The 19,959-nt window shown below is 38.2% G+C and overlaps 1 protein-coding gene across 6 annotated transcripts in view; it reads right to left on the bottom strand.

Moving 5' to 3' along the window:
* LOC106627087 (uncharacterized) overlaps positions 1 to 19,959 on the bottom strand; it is a 41,783-nt gene that overhangs the window by 8,774 nt on the left and 13,050 nt on the right. For 2 of the 6 annotated variants that reach the window (XR_011396361.1, XR_011396365.1), the window contains one exon: positions 6,354 to 6,494. The exons of 3 other annotated variants lie outside the window; for them this stretch is intronic. The gene's annotated coding sequence lies outside the window, so the exon portion shown is untranslated. Of the gene's footprint in view, positions 1 to 6,353; positions 6,495 to 10,511; positions 11,909 to 19,959 lie in introns of those variants that run through there. One more of the 6 variants, XR_011396363.1, reaches the window with a different exon arrangement.

The raw sequence follows: 19,959 nt of genomic DNA, 5'->3' as shown, positions 1-19,959 counted from the left end.
ATGGTGGAGAAATGAGCAGATGGCGACCAACACTACACAGACGCGATTATTTTAATCTGTGTTAAATATGTGCATACTTATATTTTCGGGAACGTCAAAACGGAGACGAATAACCACCGCTAAAACCAAACAAAAAAAAAAAAAATTAAACGCATTCCTTCGAGAGTTTTTTTTTGAGGTGGAATTGTTAAAAATGAAACCAGAATATCGAAAGTAGGCTTCAAGGCAGAAGAATTTTCTCAAATTTCCCAAACGAATGATATCACTCATTTCGTCGAATTTATATTTTCATATTTTTCAAAAATCTTTATGCACGGTGTGGCTTCGAGAATGCTCTATACATACGAACAGGTAAACAAATGCCTTTCTGGCAAATGTTGCACATTTCGATTTGCCTGTGTGCAATTTACACGCCATAATGCCTAAATGAATGATCTGTAATAGTAAAAATGTGAAAGAAAAGGAATATAAGAATCGTAGTTATTGCAATTGTTATTGTTTTTAATGCAATGAAGTAAATGGTTCGCAAATGCGAAGCGTTTAGTACACAAACAAAATTACATCAATCAGTCATCAAGAGTTACCGCTACAAGCATACGTAAGTGACAAGCAATTAATGTCACTCATACGCACCGTCAGTTCCTCTTTCCGCTCACACACCGCATATTAATAATTGCTCTGTTGAGTTATAACAAAGTAATTGCATTTTCATTAGAAATTTACATATATGGAGGATAAAGGAGTAGGCTGAGGAAGGATGACAGTGAATCAAAAAAAGGTAAATTTCGTTTCAAAGCGCCTGTGTGAGAGTGTGAGTGCGTTAAATCAAATTTCATCATCAAATTACGCTAAAAGCTGCTTAGCGATCTAAGTGAATTGCAGCCTTGCAGTTCCAATTAACAGTTTAAATGTTTCTCCTTTCCTTCAATAATGCAAGCTCCGATTTAGTTGAAAACAAAATGTGCCTAACTTAAAAGAAGATTTCTTTACAACACTATTACACTAAACAATTGATTATTCTTGTGCTGCAAAGAGAAAGAGCACAAATAAAATATCGATTAGTATTGAGTTAGTTAATGACAATTTTTTGTAGGCACTTGACATCACTTATGTAGAGGGTAGGCAGATGCCTAATATCTATAGCTGGAGGAAGAGAGACATTTGCATCATACATTATCTCCCATCAGAATTTCTGTGATTTTATGTCAAATCAAGTGTTTGTCATTTCCTAATCGATTAGTGAGCAGTTAAAACACAAGACTTCATACGAAGTTAGCTCGAGGTAACTAAGCATAAAAATATATCTTATTTTTGAAATATATCAGTCAACCACAATCGGACAATTGGCTTTCAATCGATTGCACTAAAGAAACATTCGCAATCCGATAAAGTCATTTGTGATAATCCTTCGCTTTATTGACGCATTTGATTAAACTTAACTTAGAACTTTTTGCCAAAGATAAACAAACATAATGGTTTATGCCTTCACACATGCTTTTACTCGTAAATCGATATGAGCTGGTGTTAAAAGCAAGCAGATACAATTAATTATTTATTATGTGAGTAATTAAATCGTTTAATTACTGTTCGGAATGCGCTGCATAGTCTAATGCTATTAGTAAATCAAGAAATTTCATTGCATTAAGCTTATCTGATATTTTTCTAGATATGTACACACATACTTGTATATGTATTATTTGAAGTTCGGGAATGACTTTGGATAGCAAGTCGATACCTGGTTACACATTATTAATGTGAATATTTGTGAAGTTGCGAGATTTTCAAATATCTCTAAAGGAGCGTCAACTAAAAGGGCAATTATAATTTCAAATTTAAAAGCATACCCAAATATTTTGGAAACTATTAAGAAGATGTTTACTGAGTAATTATATTTTTTAGGCAGAAACTAAATTTGTTAACGTCTACTATATATAAGTTCTTTACCTGGTTTTATTAATTTTTGCTTAGTGTTTAATTATAAAATAATTCAATGATTTATATGATTCAATGATCATATTATATTTCCTATTAAAATATAAAATTAAATTATATCCCCTAAATATGAACACCGATTCAACTTTAAAAAATAAACTAACAAGCTATGAGTCAGCATGAAATTCACGCAACTTTCCAAATGCGATTTTTGTCAGGAATTATTCACATTTAAATTTTGATTTGAAATTAATTACTTTTATTTTTAAAACAAATTTTTGCACATAAGCTGATTTTATTGCTCTGGCATTTGTTCGAAAATAATTAAATTTTACTATGAGGTATTAAAAAATGCGGGAATTAAATATACAATTGTTGAGAAATGCAATAACAGAAATTGGAGAGAGAAAATAAATCGCAAAAAGCGAATTTTCTTTTGACAGATGTTAATGCAAAAAGTCGTGCATATTTGAACGAACGACAAAAATAAAAATTCATATTATTATAAATCGTGAAAATACTTTCAAAAACTTGAACCACAAAGTGACTGTGCAATTAGTCAACAATTATTAAAAACGACTGAAAGTCGAATGCTGAAGAACACGAGATCACACATATGCACTCGCACACATTCATACGAAACGTGCAACATGTGTTAACAATAAAATGTCAAACCTCGGACTTTGTGGCTAATTAGGGCAAATAATTGCCAATGTTCGTTAACGTCAACAAATTTCACTGTTGCAACATTTTCCCAAATTGCAGCTGCTGCTGTGCCGTTAAATAAATAAACGACAATGACAACAACATGCTCACTTGCTTTGGTGTTGACAATTTTATTACAAAACATGCTCTGGGGAATTTGCAGTTTGAGCCATTTAATCAGGTTTGCAAATTTTTATAAATTTTCTCGATTCACTAATTTGACATCTGCTTAATTCAATTTATTCCTTTGGCTTTTTATTGGATTGTTGGCTTCGGCCATTTAAAAGTGTCCATACTAATTATTTAATTACTTAAATCATATCACTGTTAAAAAATAAAATTTTCAAAAGGACAGAGGTCGCACAGAGTTATATGGTTTGTCTCCAAACATATCAAAAATCTTGCATCACATTTTTATAAAACATCATAGGTCAGGTCTTCTATGAAAAACTTACAAGTTGATTCATCACTTGCCTTTCAAGTAAAGAGTAACAACTTTAGAAAGAGTTTAATATGATTGCTACAGTACACTATAGAAACTTCGATTTCGTGCATAAAAACGTCTGCGATTCTTTTAATTTCAAAATGCCAAGTGTCGAAAAAAATGTATTATGCTTTTTGAAATGCTTTAATTTGATTTTGTTGTAATTCTGCTTGACTTTGTAGTACAATTCTGTGGTTTCCTTTTGTTATCTCATCTAGTATGTTTTTATGGCATATACTCACGTAAATCTGTGATTTTTAACTTTAAAATTTGTCTTAATTGTCAAAAATTCTTCAAAACTGAGAACAACAAGTTAAAACCTTTTTACCAAAAACACTCGAACTGCCTTGAAGCGCATACAAATTTGTTTCGCATTTAAAATACAATTTTACCAAAATATATTATCTGCTGATGCAAAGAAGTAAAAGATATAGAAGAAAGATAAGATAATTTGAGATTCATTGATGTACAATGTTTTTGTGCTTCTTACAACTCGAGTTTGTTTAAGATGGCATTTCAATGATGCTGTTGTTTTTAATTTAAAAGAGTTTATTGTGGACAGATAAAATTAATTATCTAAGCTGGTGAGTCTCCCTTCGCACAGTAAACAGTTGAGGAAATCAAAAGGCTCTACTTTTGTTTGCAGAAAGTTAGTTAACAATTAGTCAAAAGGGTTTAAAAAATGTTTTTGTATATTTTCCTCATTTTTTAATTTACTTATTGACCTTGTTTTGCCTTTATTTTCGCATAACACAATTATGGGATTTTGGTTTGCTGTGTCGCCGCCTGTCCGTTTCTTTAGAGCTTCTTTTGTTATTGTTGTTGTTGTAACGACTTGCTCATTACTCTTGTTATGCAACTCAACTCATTACTCGCTCCACATTGCAAACCGAGAAACGACAACAGAGCAATGAGTGAAAGGAAAACGAAAAAAATAAATATGCAAATAGTAGAATTTAATTTAATTTACAGCCTCAGCCACCACAATTCAAATGAGATTTTTATTTAGGAAAGCAATTACCGCTGGCAAAACTCATCGCATCGAATGCCAAGTACAAAGTCTTCGCGCCAATTTTCATGCATTTAATTAGCGAAAGGGAGTGGAAGTGGCAACGAAAAATTGCACAATCGCATCCTGTATAGATTTTTTTCTTATTCGACGCATTTTCATGGTATTTCGTTTTATCTGGCTTCATCTTTGGTTTTTGTTAGCGCGGTCATACTACTTAGTTAGCATTTTCCCACATGAGAAATGGCTTACTTTGCACGGACGATTGCAATACATAGCACAACACCACCTTCAACAACAACAACACAAATGATCGCTTAGATAGCAGTTAAAGTCGCTGCAATGGGGCGTATGCGTAACGTCCGGATTTATAGTGTTTTCCCAGTTAACTTTGTTATTATGATGCACGCAAATGTCTACACACATATGAAGCACGTAGAAAACTTGTACATCATCCTCATGCTGTGTGAAGTAAAAAATATAAACACCCTTGATCACATGCCATTAAGTACAAGAAAACTACGTGATACCTCCTCTTATAATATAAATATAACTGTTTTATTGGTTTCCTTCGAAAAAGTTGAACTTTTTTTATTACCTCATACTATTTGCAATTTCTGCTTTCAATTGCGAATTCCATACATTTTTAGTTACTCTAAGTTAATATTGTTTAATTTGCACCTAGTTCCACGGCAGTTATGAAAGTTCGTCAATTTACTTGCTAGAAAATTTTGAAAAATGAACAGGGTCGTATTATTTGTTTGCCCACACGGAGTTAGCTCTATGGTTTGAGCACCATTTTTCTATTTTAACAGCACTCACTCTACAATGATAAGTAACTAAATATACACAACAACAAAAAAAATAACAAATGAAATATGAAGAAAAAAGTGAAAGTAGATAAAATATGCCATTAAAATAATCGAAATTCGAGGAAAACAAAGTGAAGTATATAACAGTAAAGAAAAGTTGAAAGAGGTTGTTTACCGTTATATGTGCCGCCCTATAGTCAACTATAAACTACAATACAAAAAGGCTATTTTCCTGGAAAACACTTTCACTTCGAAATTAGCTTGGGAAAAATTTTTTCGATTTGTAAATGACCGTTAAGGTAAATGAGAAGCGATATGAGTGTTTGTTTATGTATATATGTGGGCTTACTCTTGGTGATTAAGAGAGAAAGGGCATGAAGTTTGCGGCGAAAGGATGAACTAGTTAAAGACAATAGAAGGCTAATAAGGGAAAAGGGGAAGAAGAAACAAAATTGGAGCGTGTTCTTGTGTGTGGAGACAGAAAGCATTAAGTTCTTGAATGAAATGACAAATATTGCCAGAGTTTGCATGTGTACTTACTGTGTTCGTTGGGGAGTGTTTAAGCAATGGTTCGAGCTTGTCTCTCGGTATGCTGTGAATTAGCTAGCGGCTGAGCAGTCAACTTTAAAATTTGTATAGCGAGAAAGCGAAGTAGCATTGCTTTCTGATTATGCTCGTAGTGTCGTGGCGCCTGCTACTCAACTCAAGTGGTAATTAAATGACTAACGTCAGTGTAGGTGCTAAGGAGTATGTAAGTGCACATGTGAATGTGTTGATAGTACTACAAAGCAATCAGGGCGCATAAATGAATAAGAAGCCAAACGTGGGATAAACACTAGCATGGTTTGGCTAATGAAAGCATGCACCTTCACTACTGCGATATGGTTTGTTTTGTTTTATTCCGCCAACCTTGCTTGCTATTGCTCTGCGTGTGCAAATTTACTAAGAACATTTTCCCTTTCTCCTTTATTTCCGGTACAGTGCTCATGGAAGCTTGCATATTCAAATGCCTCACGTTAGTAAATTTTTTAATGTTTTCTCTTTCTGTTTTCTTACATTTTCTTTTTAAAAAATTTGCTTTTGTGTTCTTTTAATTAGCGTTTTTATTACAGATGAGCGTTGTTGCAAACATATATACCTTTTGGGTTGTTTGGGCTTCCAAGGTAATCGCAGGTAAAGCAAAGAAGCGTAAAAAGCTGCACGGATCATGAAAAGTCAAGGACACAGCGCGGTCCATAGCCGAAATTAAAAATGTTGGAAACTCTTGAAGGACTCCAGTTTAGTTAATCTGCTGAGATAAAAAAAAACTTTTCTACTTTTAAGACAAACTTTTGAATTTTTCGCTTTTGTATCGAAGATTTGAAATATGACATAAAACTATAGATTGATTGAATAATAAAAAAGTGTAGTCTTATTTTTCATTATTTTAATATTTTCATTCTATAAAACGCATAATAGTTAAATTCATGTAGTAAAGCTTTTGCATAACACGGAGACATGCGATGTGTGTGGGCGTGAAGAAGGCGGTTCTCATGCGGCCCAGCTGTGCAAACTGCAAAACGAGAAAATAATAGAAAGTGAAAACCAAAATTAAATTTTAGAAAAAGACACGAAAAGAGATTAAATAGAATCAGTTCTTTGTACTAGGTGTGGTGGAAGGGTGAAACCACCAAAAAAACATAAAATTACTTCAACGAAACGATTTAAGGTTACACTCCGGGCAGATACTCTGATTTACAGAAGTGATTGTTTGGTTTCGGTTGTGTTAAGAGTTTATTTTGAGTGTTACTCGGGAAAGGTGTTCGGCGCGTGGTGCTCACAGCAACCACCTTAACCTTTCGGCCACCATGGCGTATGCATGATTGTCGAAATTCAAAACCTGAAACCATCAGCAAAAGTAGTTGAGGCACGGGAAAGGTAAGGGAAGGTAGGAAAAAATGACAGCAGCGAAAGCAACAGTGAAAGGTAGAATCAGCAAAATATGATGAGCAACTCGATCTGCGATTGGCGAACACTTACTTACTCACGCCTCGAAGAACCAAGGAGCACTTAAAATAAAGTTAAAAGGGCTGTGTTTACTTAACACACGTTTGATGAAATTTTATTTTCGTGGTTATGATGTAGTATTTGTCTCTATCATTAAACTAATACACGATTTTAATTGTAAAATGCGTTAAATGAACTGTGTCAGTGCCAGAACTCGCACGTTCTTTAATCTAAATTATTTGAAGGCTACAAAATGTCCCTTATCGAACACTGAAAGTAAGACTTGTTCTTCATACGGGGTAATTTATTGAGTGTTAAAAGCTCTTATGTCAAAAGGTTCCACTGAAAAGGAATTAGTTAAAGCGAAAAGCAAGTGGCATTTGAACATATGTAAGTGCTCAGATCATGCGGTGGCAACAAAAAAAAAGAAGAATAGACAAGCGCAGAGACACCACACAAATGAATATATGAGCACGTCCAGAAGGTGATGAATTAAAGCAGAGCTACCGAAGCGTTGCGAAGATGGAAGCTTTGGCGAACTGGTTAATGGGGACGCATTTGAATATAATCACGTTGTCGGTGGCTGGGGTTCTCGCGCTGCAGATACTTCTATATGAATTATACCCACGCACATTGCGAAAATGGGGAAACATTAGTAGAGAAAACTATTAATCGCCTAATTAAATTCAACATTGCTGGTGTAACTGTCGGTGAATGTCTGACAACCGTGTGCGTGAATGTCGTTCACTTTTAAAGAAATTAGCTAAATGAGATAAAACATGCTGTGAATTAGTTTAATAAAGGTTTTTAACTAGATGAGGAAAGAGCAGCTGGTGTAGCAGATGTATGTAATGTAACTTTATCTGAAATATTTGAGCATTTTTTTTGCAATATTAGAAATATGTTGGCATGAAATAACTTACGCGCCACAACTCATTTAGCCAGATTGAAAATATCTCTGCTCAAGAAATTTGGGTATGAGTCTGCAGGAAGCCATAATTAGACCCATCGATTGCATCGACCAACATTATTTAACAAAGGAGTGAAAGAAATGAAAGTTAATTACATTTCGATTTTCAGACCAAACTAAAAGTAAATCCCAAGCGGGACTTACATTAGTACAACAACCAATACACATTCTAGTGCGCACAGGACATACAAAAAAGACAGCGAAGTATTTTAAAAAAGAAAACGGCAAAGCGTAGTGAAATTTTTAAAAATAAATACCCTCTCCTCCGGCGCCCGTAGATGGTTGAGAGAATATAGCACACTAAATGTAGCCATATCCCATCACACAATCTTTAGACTGCACAGCTAATTAGTTCCAGCGATAAGTTCACTTTAGTGGAAATAAATGTACGACAAATAAATTTGTTTCGCACACAACCACCCTCAAAAATAACTTCTATAAAAACATGTTTTTAACTTCTGCTTCGTTGACTCACACACACGCTCCCTCTACTTGTGGTACTTTGTTGATTTTTCTGTCTTGGGCGAACCTAGTGTCTGTCATTAGTCTCGGAAGCTTTGCTCATAGTGACTTTAATTTTAGATATTCATCTTCATTGCTTGGCGTTTAGAGAGCGAATTCCGGCGAATTACAACCACGAAAGGTCAAGAGGCGTATATGAATACGAAAAAATAAATTACACGTAGCTGTTTGATGCCGAGGTGTGTTGAAGTAATTTGTTTCGTCTTTTTTCTAAGCGTGCTGTTAGTGAGGAAGCACACAATGGTTGAGGAATTTCCTTTTCGTCTACGATGTGATTAATAGCCAGTATGATGCCGACAAGCGACGATGTTAATACAAGTACTACTAAGAATTGTTATGTAAATAAATACAAAGTTAAATTTTATTTGATAATAAATAAAGCCCTTCTTTTTTGATTACTGTTCCTACTTCATTTTTCCTCCTATGGGGGACTGCGTATACTAACTTTTTAATGAAATCGAACTTTTACAAAAATCACTTTTTTTCCCGCCACTAAGCAACAGACATAAATCTTTCCATATCGAGCTCAGCAATTGCAAATGCCAGCCTGCTAATAAAATGAATTATACTCGTACATAGATACTCGTGTATATATAATTTTATGTAGGTTTGTCTATTATAATTGTAAATTCAGAAGACTTAACTTTAAATGTAATTGACATAGGATTAGTAATGTCAGTAAAAGTATACATTTAAACTGGTTACACCGAGCAAAACAGCAATCAAACACAGGCAAAGCCCGAAGTACTATTCTTCATGTATAACCTATGTACTTACCTTGATTGTCCCTCTTCACTCCTCATGCATTACACATACAACAATATTTTGCATGTAAAGCATAAATGGTTGAAATACTTTTAAAAATTATGCGATATATTGCGTTGACCCATACTGCCTCAACCAACTTGTCGCCAACTGTGAAGCTCAAGTGAGTTTGCTTGTTTTTAGCAAAGATACAAAGGATGTACCTTACTTATGTGACATCTTCCTTGTCAACTAACAGGAAATCATGTTTATTCTCTGTCTGTTAGTGCGCAGTCCTTTTTGTATCGCTTATTTTTTTTTACGTTTGGTTTGCATAATCCTTTCTGGTGAATTGCTTCACTTCGTATTTGCGCCTGCTTCGTCGTTACGTTTATTTTTGGGGCATAAGGAGCTGCATTGCTGTTCTCGTGTTGTACTTACTTATTGTTTTCATTTCTGTGTCATCTGTTTTTACTTTTTTGTAATACTCAAAATTTGTTGTTGTCATGGAGTCGTATTGTTTTAGAGCATTTATGGTATTTTTCCTACTTTAAATATAATTTTTTTGTGGAATTTTTTGTTTAGTGCGGTTTCTGTTTTTAAGGGTCTTTGCTTCAATAAGTTTTTATGTCATTCGCTTCGGTAGTGAATCTATTTTTTGGTTCGATTCTTCTCTTAGCCTCAAATGCTACCCAATATATGGTTAAAGTAAATAGACCAGAGATCTAGCTAAAACTGGATATACTTGTGTGCGATTTGGTTCACATAAAAAGAGATTGAAATCTTGCCACTCCTTAAATGCAAGTTGAATTTAAACCAATCATAGTATTCATGCTGAAATATAAATGGAACTCTGCCAACTGCCAACCACGAACGAACGAACTTTTGATAATATTTAAAGTCCTATCAGAAATCCTTCCTAACAATGGATATGCACATCATAGCTTGTTTGTTGGTTTATTTACGTTACCTTTTGTACAAATGTGAATGTGTGATGTGAAATTGTTCGGTGAATATGAAAAAAATATTCAACAAATGTAGAAAGTTGTAAGATATAAATGTAATTGTGGGGGTGGTAGGTAATATCATCTTATATAATATAAGAAAGAAAATATGAATTATAAATGAAAGTGATATCGCTTCGTAGACGATGGGCGCATTGGGCAGGTATGAATATATACAATTAGTACATACGTATAAATAACATCATATATTAATGGCATACATTCGTATTTACCCTCACGGCTCGCTTAATAATTGGTGTCAAACTATTAAGTCTTCTATTTTTCAATTGTTAAAACTATAAACTGTGGGCGGAGGCGTATGAGTAACATTGCGCCTAAGAACTTGGCATATTAATTTAAACTCATCAAAAATAAAAACAAATTGGAAACATATGTGTTCATGCAAATATTGCAAAATTCAACGATATTAAAGAAAAAATATTTTTTGTTGCTGTTACAACACAGTTGACAACTACTCACAGTACATGAGAAAACTCAGGCGAAAGAGAAATTGTGTAAATGTGAGTTCTGCTATTTAACTCTACAATGAAGCAGAGAATATTTGTAAATCCAGTTATGACTACTATTTTGCCTTCCATCCCCTCATCCACACATATTTTTTGGTTTTTCGAATTTATTTCTTCCCTCGGGCACCAATTCCATCGTTTTGATATCGGTGAAATGCCGGTGTTGCGACTGCAGCGCCATCAATCTGCTCTACATTGACATTTTAATTGACAGCCGTTCGAGCAAATGGAATTTTCACTGTGGGACAGGCGGCTACAACAGTTATTACGAAATGGAATTAAATGAAATTTCCAACAAATGCTCAACTTAGTGACAGAAATGGGCAATTTCGGGCTAAACGCAATGGAAATGAAGATATTCGAGGGAATAGACCAACGGTTAAATTGACCGTTATTGGCAAAAACGTGCAATATGACTAAAAATCGAAGTCAAAATGACAGGGAACAGTCGACCAATGTCCACAAGGAATAAACAGACAGTTGAACCATATTTATATAAACTATATAAATATATATCATATGTATGAATGAATGTAGCTGCGATGAGCCTATCGAGCAGCAATGTTGTTGAATAGTATGTTTTTGTTTGGACAATGACAAAAGTTTGTTGAATGTCAGAAGCGCTTCTATTAAACTCGTACGCTAGTATGTGCTTGCATGTTGTTGGTATTTTGTAATTAGAAAATTTTAATAGATTCACATTAACTAACATATTCTAATTAATATTGGTATTAACATAATTGTATCTTGTAATCCAACTAAAAAATCCAAAAATTAACATTTTCTTCAACAAATTTATAGTTTGTATAAAAATAGAATCGTGCACATTGCCGCGCTTACATGTGTATATATTTTATTCAGCAAACTTAAAAAGACCAAAGGAGGACGTTGTTAACAAAAAAGGCAAAAGCTCGGAGAGAGAACTTTAGATTGAGGATAATACCTGAAAAAATAGGATAACGCTTTGCCGGTAGCCGATATTGTAGACGACCACAGAGTTAACTGCGCTGAGGCTTCTCCACGCCATCCATTGTTTGTACACAAATTATATTCTTGTCTTCCGTAAGCTATGTCAACATAGCAAGGCAACGGTTACTGCGGCTGCTTCTGTTTGTTCTTTCTATTTGAGGGGTAATTATTTTTATTGTTGTTCCTACTTAGCTTGTTAATCAGGCTAGACGTCGATTTTCTGCCGGCACATTTTAAATGTATGCTATGCAAGAAAACAATATGCAGTTTAAATTTAATTGTTCTATAATGTAGCATTATTTTGTATTTTATAGAGCATTATCATGCATCCATGATGAATAACTGTATAATTTCATATTTAAAATTGGAATTTCGTTATTACATCCAATACATATATTCACATAGTCTTTATACCATGGATAAGAAGGATTCATAATTTTGTTAAAAATATAATTGTTTAACCGGAAGGATCAGGGAAAATCAGAGAATAAATATTAATTCAAATTTAACCACGTCCCATAAGGTTTAGGCCCTTGCCGCTGTCTCATGTAAAAATTTGTATGGCTAAAATTATAGTTGCTGCTCTAAAGGCGGTCAGGATGGCTAATGGAAACATTTTCAATAATAATTCGAAAATGCGTAAGTGCTTAAAGCACTAACTCTAGTTAATGTAGTGGAAATAAAACTTTAAGAGTTTTAACCACAATAAGAACCACAGTAGCCATTTATAAGCTACGACAAAGCTCTTTTCATTTGCAATTCAAATTTTAAACACATATTTGCCATGCCCAATTTCACCATAAACTGACGCACTGCCTCACACACACATCGCTATCAGAGCGGTGATTTGCAATAGTTGCTGCCTCTGTAGCTTTTATTGCTCACTTAAACTGTCGAAAGAGGGCTATTTTTGTCTATGATTACACACATGTGGTTCGGACTACACTTGCCCCCTTGCAAAATGCCCCTCTCAGTTCACCGCTATCAAATAAATCACCCGATTCAAATCGACCGCGATTGCGTTTGCTTTTGCCATTGTGCAGGAGCCATCAATACGCTTGGGAAATATGTTGTGGGTGAATACAGTTATGTATATATGGTATTTATTTCCCCTATTGAAATGGTTAGCTGGATCAAGCTATGGCGAATGGCGTACCTGCGCACGAGTGAATGGCGCCTTTAGAATGCAAATCTCAAATGCACATAAATCTGGGTTTTTATATTCACAGAAAGTCTGGTAGCAAATTATTGGGATATGTAGTGAGTATTTAGATGCCCTCATAAAATACACCACGCCTGAGAACACCACTCACAATCACACCATACACGACCATACCACACAGGATCTCACACGATGACACTTCATTCCATCAACTATTGAAAATGGATTGGATAATCGCTTCCACGCCTCTTTCGATGCAGAAGCGGTTCTATGCGTTACACATTCGATTCATGAACACGTCTGCTTATTTATCGATTATGATCAATACTTTTCTTACAACTTTATCCTTTATTAAATTTTTGCAAATTATAATCTTTACATAAATACTTTTTAGCAGTAAAAGAAACTACGCTTTGAGTGATTTCTCTTATTAGACATGTGGATGTGGCATGCATAACACTTTGTCCGATTACTTATGACCACTGGTTAATTATACTTTGTTGTTGATGTTAATGTTATTGTTCTTTTAAGAGCTAATTAGCCACACATATACATTTTCTATAAATTTTCATTTAAATTTTTATTTTGTACACTAATAATTGAAAATCATATTAAAACAAAATTTAAAGCCAGAAGCTTAGGAATAATGCAATTAAAATAAGATTAAAAATCACACGAAAAGCCGCAATTTAAGTAAAAGAGCTGACTGCCCAAAGAGGCTAATTATAACGACCTAAGTGCCGTTTTAAAGCTGAAAATTAATATTCATGGACTTTTACTAATACACATTTGTGTCTTTACAAGCAGTGTTAAAGCAGCTACAAACAAGCCACAACAAAGCAACAAAGACTTTTGAGAGCGACAACTCAAAAGAAAGAAGCGTTACGTTGAATGAGACAAGTGGCAACCCTTGAAAGCACAAGTGGTTAAGTGGCCTAAGAAGTTCACTCCCCCTAGACAATTGAGATATACATATGTATGTATGTTTATGAAGTAGGCAGAAGCGCACAGAACACTCATTTGGAAGAATAGAAAATTTGTGGGTTTGTGGTAGCGACATTGTAGGCCACTCAAGCGGAATAATAACAACTCTCATGCAGAGAAGTCTACTTAGCTCATGTTGTTATTGCTGTGCTTCTTCTGTTGTTGGCGTCGTGTTGCAAATGCGGAAGTGCAGTAACGCATGTAATAACAGAATGTCGCACATATGAAATTATAACTTTTACGAACAAAACACGCACTTACACTTCTCAAATTTATATAAATAACGCAAGTAACCAGGTGGCTACATCGGGAGCATTTTACGCAGTTATAGCTTTAAAGCAATATCAACAACACGCAATTAAGAGCGAATTTGTTATTCTGTGAACTTTTTACGCAGAAAATGTAATCCTTGCAATAACTATTTAAATTACTTCATACATATGTTCAAGAATATTTGCGAATATAATTCACGAGATTTGAGAAGAAACAACAAACAACTCGGTGGTTTGGATGCTCGACATTACTGAACCACCTAAAGGAGTTTTTTACAGCTACATATATCAACAAAGGCGATTCTGCTGCAATGATCTTGTCTTTGATTGAAGCTCCTAAAGAGAGTAGAGAGTTATCTAAATTCAATTGTTGCGCTAAATTATTCTTGCTTAAGTTTGCGAATGAGAACTTTAAATACAAACCAAATAAACATATACACATTCCTGGTTTATATAACATGAAACTATAACTTAAGCTGCACTTGTATGTTGGTGTAATTTTCTTTTTATGTCAATAAATTTTTAATATAATTCTGGATATAAGCAGTTATAGCTGCGGCTTTAAGTATGTGTTCTCTTTGCATTTTATGTGACACACAGACCATTCCGTTACTTGTTGACATGAAAGGACATCATATCATCTTTCTCTTGAGGCAATCGTATGGAATTGCAACACTTGAGCTTAACGCTCTGCCTGTTAAACCACATAAGTATCCATAATTTAGGAAATGTTACTATCCGCCATAAAATCTTGAGCATACCTGGACAACAGCAGTAGCAAAGCTTTTCGTAATTTCAACAAAACACGAACACACACAACTAAATGTAGTATAGGTGTATGGCTGCATTAAAAAAAGCTACAAACTCTGTAACGAAGCTTTTCTTCTGCCCCTGCTTCTTCTGATTTGCTGAGGTATACTCGCCGTGTCCAGGGTTCGTTACAATAAATTTGTAAACTATGGGGCTCTTTACAAATCGCTCTTTATTTAGAATTGCACACTACCACACGTACTTTATTGTATATTATTACTACACTCTCTGGAACTGCGTTTTAGGAGCGCCGCCCGTTGCTGGCGTTCCGACAGTTTCCCTTCACGATCTCTGGAACTGCGTTGTAGGAGCGCCGCCCGTTGCTGGCGTTCCGACAGTTTCCACTTCCACAATCTCTGGAACTGCGTTTTAGGAGCGCCGCCCGTTGCTGGCGTTCCGACAGTTTCCCCTTCTTCACACTCTCTGGAGCTGCGTTTTAGGAGCGCCGCCCGTTGCTGGCGTTCCGACAGTTTCCACTTCCACACTCTCTGGGACTGCGTTTTAGGAGCGCCGCCCGTTGCTGGCGTTCCGACAGTTTCCCTTCACGATCTCTGGAACTGCGTTATAGGAGCGTCACCCGTTGCTGGCGTCCCGACAGGGTAGTGGTTCTCGTAACTTGTTAGCGCGTCACTATCACGCGGAATTACGGAGGGCAGTGACAGCGACCGCGATGCCAAGCGTGGAGCAGGTCAGAGGATCGACTCACTACCCACTTCACGCGTGACTTCCGGCCTTCCCACGTTAAGGAGTGAAATGCCTGCCAGAGGATCGACTCACTGCGAGACATTCACTCCTTACCGCACGAAACGTCACTTACCTTTCCGCGCTCCCGTTGGATAATTGGTATACTATCGCGTATACTACCCTGCCAGTGTGCTACGCGTCTCGGGGTGACTTACCTTCCGTGTCCAGTTCCGTTGTGCTCGCCTTCGCAGTCCTGTCCTCAAAGCCCGCCAATCGTTGTGCTCGCCTTCACGGTCCTGTCCTCAATCATCCGTCCAGCGTTGTGCTCGTCTTCACGGTCCTGAGTCGATCATCCGGCCAACGTTGTGCTCGCCTTCGCAGTCCGATCCTGAATGCCTGCTGATCGGCCTGCTTGCTTTCCACCAAGCCGTGTGTTGCTTGCTCGCCCGTTCGCAACATGATGCTTAGGATGGCGTGTGTTGCTAGAAGTGGCGTGATTTTCCCGTTGCAGACCAATACTCGCTGTGTCGCTTGCGTGGCGTGATTTAACTGTTGTGTGGCAACATGTTGCCTTAGGATGGCGTGTGTTGCTAGAAGTGGCGTGATGTAACTGTTGTGTCGCAACATGTTGCTTTAGGATGGCGTGTGTTGCTAAAAGTGGCGTGATTTTCCCGTTGCAGCCCAACACTCGTTGCGTTGATTTTATTTAACAGGGTGCGTCTTCATGTGTTGTGTGGGCTAAATTCCCTCTGGACATTTAGTTCTCACACTCCCCCCCCACTTCGGTGAGTTTTGCATCAGGTTAGATGCAAAAGTTAATCTAAGTTACAATATTTCTTAAATTCAAGTCTTAAATTATATTACAAATTTTTCTTTTATATATATCTTTTGTTTTCTTTTTTTTTTTTTTTTCCCCTTTTTTTTTTTTTCTGCTTTAACTTGCTTTTAATTCTTGTATAATCTTTACGTTCTAATACAATTATTTTTTTTTCAATTCCATAGACTTATAAACTAGTTTTTTTTTTTTTTTTTTTTTTTTTTTTCTTACTTTAAGTACAGACTAAAATTCAATTAATTCACGTTATAACTTGTAATCTTTCCTGGGTATCTTCCTTCTTTAGTTGGGTTTTGCAGCTGTTTTTATTGATGTTGGCTTCCTCCGTATGTGTACGCCCCACCGATACATAGCCACTTGATATCTGGTGGTACTAAACTTCAGCCGGTGCTTTCCTGTGCCGGTCGTGAGGTCTATGAGACTCCTCCTGACTCTTTCGGCGATTTCTGGGAAGGCCTCAAGTCCTGTTCCGAGTGCGTCGTTGATGGGTACTTTTATACCTTCTGGGGGAAGCTGTTCCGCGGGTGGTGGTGCTAAAGTTGGTGTGCTTGTTACCTCTGCGTCATTGGTCGTCTTTGCGTCTTGATGATGTCTGAAGGTAGCTAACATGTGAGCCCGCTTCTTCGCTGCCATCTCCGCTGTGAAAGGCTCGGAGATGCATCCGGGCGCTCCTTCACCTTGTCCTATATAGCGCATGACTCGTTCCATTGTCTCCAGCACGTAAATGCCGCAATCGTCCGTATTTTCCTGTTGTGGCACCTCTAACAGGAGTTCCCGGAAATCGAGTTTTTCCTGGCCGTACCTCTCCTTATATTCCCACTGGAGGAATTCGCGCCAGGCCGTGGTTGCATGGGTGACCTTACCCCTCGTCCAGGAATCTACCGTCCATAACTGGTGTGGTTGACAACACACTGTGTCGGTCATGTGGTGCGTAAGCTCGCGATTCGATAGGGCGAGCACATACCAGTGATGAGCGACGTTGTGTGGTGCTAGGACTACACGCTGTCCGAAGATGTCTATGTTTCGGATCCAGCGGTGAATGCGGCGGAAATTTTCTTCTCGTCCCCCTGGTTGGTTCAACTGCCAGACAACAAAGGGGCTGAGTATCGTGCCTTTCGGTCCAAATTCGGTCTCCAGGTACTTTGCCCAGGCGTCGATCACGGTGTCCGTTAGCCAGGATCCATCTTCTAGGGAGAGTAAGTCCGCTCGGTACAGGGAGACTCCACCTTGTCCCGGTGGGAAGGTCAGTTCCACCCTATCCCTCTCAGGTTCGGTATTCTCCTGGTCCGAGGAGAGTTCGATCACTGGTGGTTGTCGCGGTACCGTGGCATCATCTGAGCTAGACGTATCGCTACTAGCCTTGCTGCTGTCGCTTGGTGTTCTTCCACTCGTCGGACTCCCGTGGACTTCTTCTTGATTTGGTTCATCTATTTCCTGAACAACTACTCGGCCGACGATGCATGGCGTTGTGGCTACGTGGGCCGCGATAGTGCGTCTCATGGCGGCTTGTGTTGTTCGTGCATCCATTTCACTTGTAGTGGGTTTGTGGTCGGTTAGCTGCGTAGTGGTGTTGACGGCCTTGGATACGTTGGCGGTGTTAGCGTTGGCCTCGAATGTCGCTGTCACATGTATCAGCTTTAGGTGTCGCGACGCCGCGTGCATAGCGTCTGCACGCGCTGAGCAAGCACTTCTAGTACCTGTGGTGCTGGCTGCTTCCAGTGCCTGTGTCCTGGGGATCTTCACCTTCTCCTCCTCCATCCGTTCACGGAACCGCTTCAAACTGTTCTGCCACTTCTCGTCGTTATTCATATTTTCTTTATTTTAAATTTACTTTCTTTAAAAGTGTCCGGTACGTCTTGCCTTGCTGACAGCTCGCGGTTGAATGAATGAACTGTCTCGATTGGTCACCAAATTTACTCCTTGAAATATTTTCTATTATTATTTAATTTTTTTATTATTATTATTATTATTATTTTTTTTTTTTTTTTTAAACGGTTACAGCCATGTGGTACGGTTTCAATTCGCTGATGTTCACCGTTTTCTCCTTTCCGCCGTCAACTTTTCGAAGTTCTACGATCACTGGTGAGGCATACCTGAGAATTTGATAAGGCCCATCATACTTCGGGGCTAACTTTGCGGCGAAGCCCTCAGTGGCTTTAGAGAGGTGATGCTCTTTCGCGAGAACTAGTTCTCCGATCACGGGGGTCCATTTTCTGCGTCTCAGGTTATAATGCCGGGCTTGATCCGTTGCCGCCCTCTCCATATTTTGTCGAACAATTTTGAAGGTCTCCTGCATCCTATTGGACTTTTCCTCAGCTGTCGTGGATGTCATGCCGGTGCCGATATTAACTTCGTCGAAGAGTGCCTTTGGCAGTCGCGGCTCTCGTCCTTGTACGAGGAATGCTGGGCTATATCCCGTGGATGCCGAAATGCTGGAATTCACTGCGAGCTCGATCTCTGGGAGAAAATCATCCCATCGCTGGTGTCGGGCCTTACTGAGTTGTGCAATAATTCGCTTAATTGTCCGATTGGCTCGCTCCGTGGGATTCTCTTGAGGGGTGTAGGGTGCGGTGAATTGCTGGCGTACCCCTAATTCCTTAAGGTAGTGTTGCCACAGCGTACTAGTAAATTGCACGCCGTTGTCCGAAATAAGAATCTTCGGGACGCCAAATCTTGCGAGGATTCGTTCTCTAAATGCGCCTCATGGGTACTAATTCTACCCACTTGCTGAAGCGGTCGAAGAATACTATTCTCATAGTATTTCCATGCGTGGATCGCGGTAAGGGTCCAATGAAGTCAGTGCAAACTGTGGCAAACGGTTCTTGTGCCACCTGTGAAAGCATCTTTCCTGCTGGTTTCTGCTGACCTTCCTTGTATTTCTGGCAAGACTCACACTGGCGTACGTAACGGCTAATGTCGCGAAACATCCCTGGCCAGTAATATCGGCTAGCCACCCGGGCTACTGTCCGGCGTATACCCATATGTCCGGCGCTAGGTATATCGTGGTTCTCTTGCAGGACTCTTAAGCGGAGGGGTTTAGGCACACATAGCTTCCAGGGTACAGCCTCTTCATCCTGGGATCGACACGGAATGTGGCGATAGAGTTGGCCATCCTTTTCCATGTAGTCCGCGTACTTCTCGGGGTTCGCGCGTACTTCCTCTGCTCGTTTTCGCAACCAGTTGCATTGTGGCGCCACCGTCGTCGCTTGTCGTATGGTCTCTAGCGGCTGACGAGACAGTGCGTCCGCTACTAAGTTGAGTTTCCCTTTGCGATACTCGATGTCGAAAGTATGTTGCTGTAATTCTAAAGCCCATCGTGCTATACGACCAGAAGGACTTTGTATGGAATTCAGCCACTTCAGTGACATGTGATCCGTTATCACCTTGAATTTATATCCCTCTAGGTAGGGTCTCATTTTCCGGATACCCCAGACTATGGCGAGGCACTCCTTTTCGGTTGCCGAATAGTTGGTCTCCGCCTTATCCAGTTTGCGGCTAGCGTAAGCTATTACGCGTTCACCTCCTTCTGGTTTCTGTGTTAGCACTGC

This window comes from Bactrocera oleae, chromosome 5 (assembly GCF_042242935.1).
Source record: "Bactrocera oleae isolate idBacOlea1 chromosome 5, idBacOlea1, whole genome shotgun sequence".
NCBI lineage: Eukaryota > Metazoa > Arthropoda > Insecta > Diptera > Tephritidae > Bactrocera > Bactrocera oleae.
Note: the sequence above shows the minus strand (reverse complement) of the source record. Positions and strands in the feature narration are given on the sequence as shown.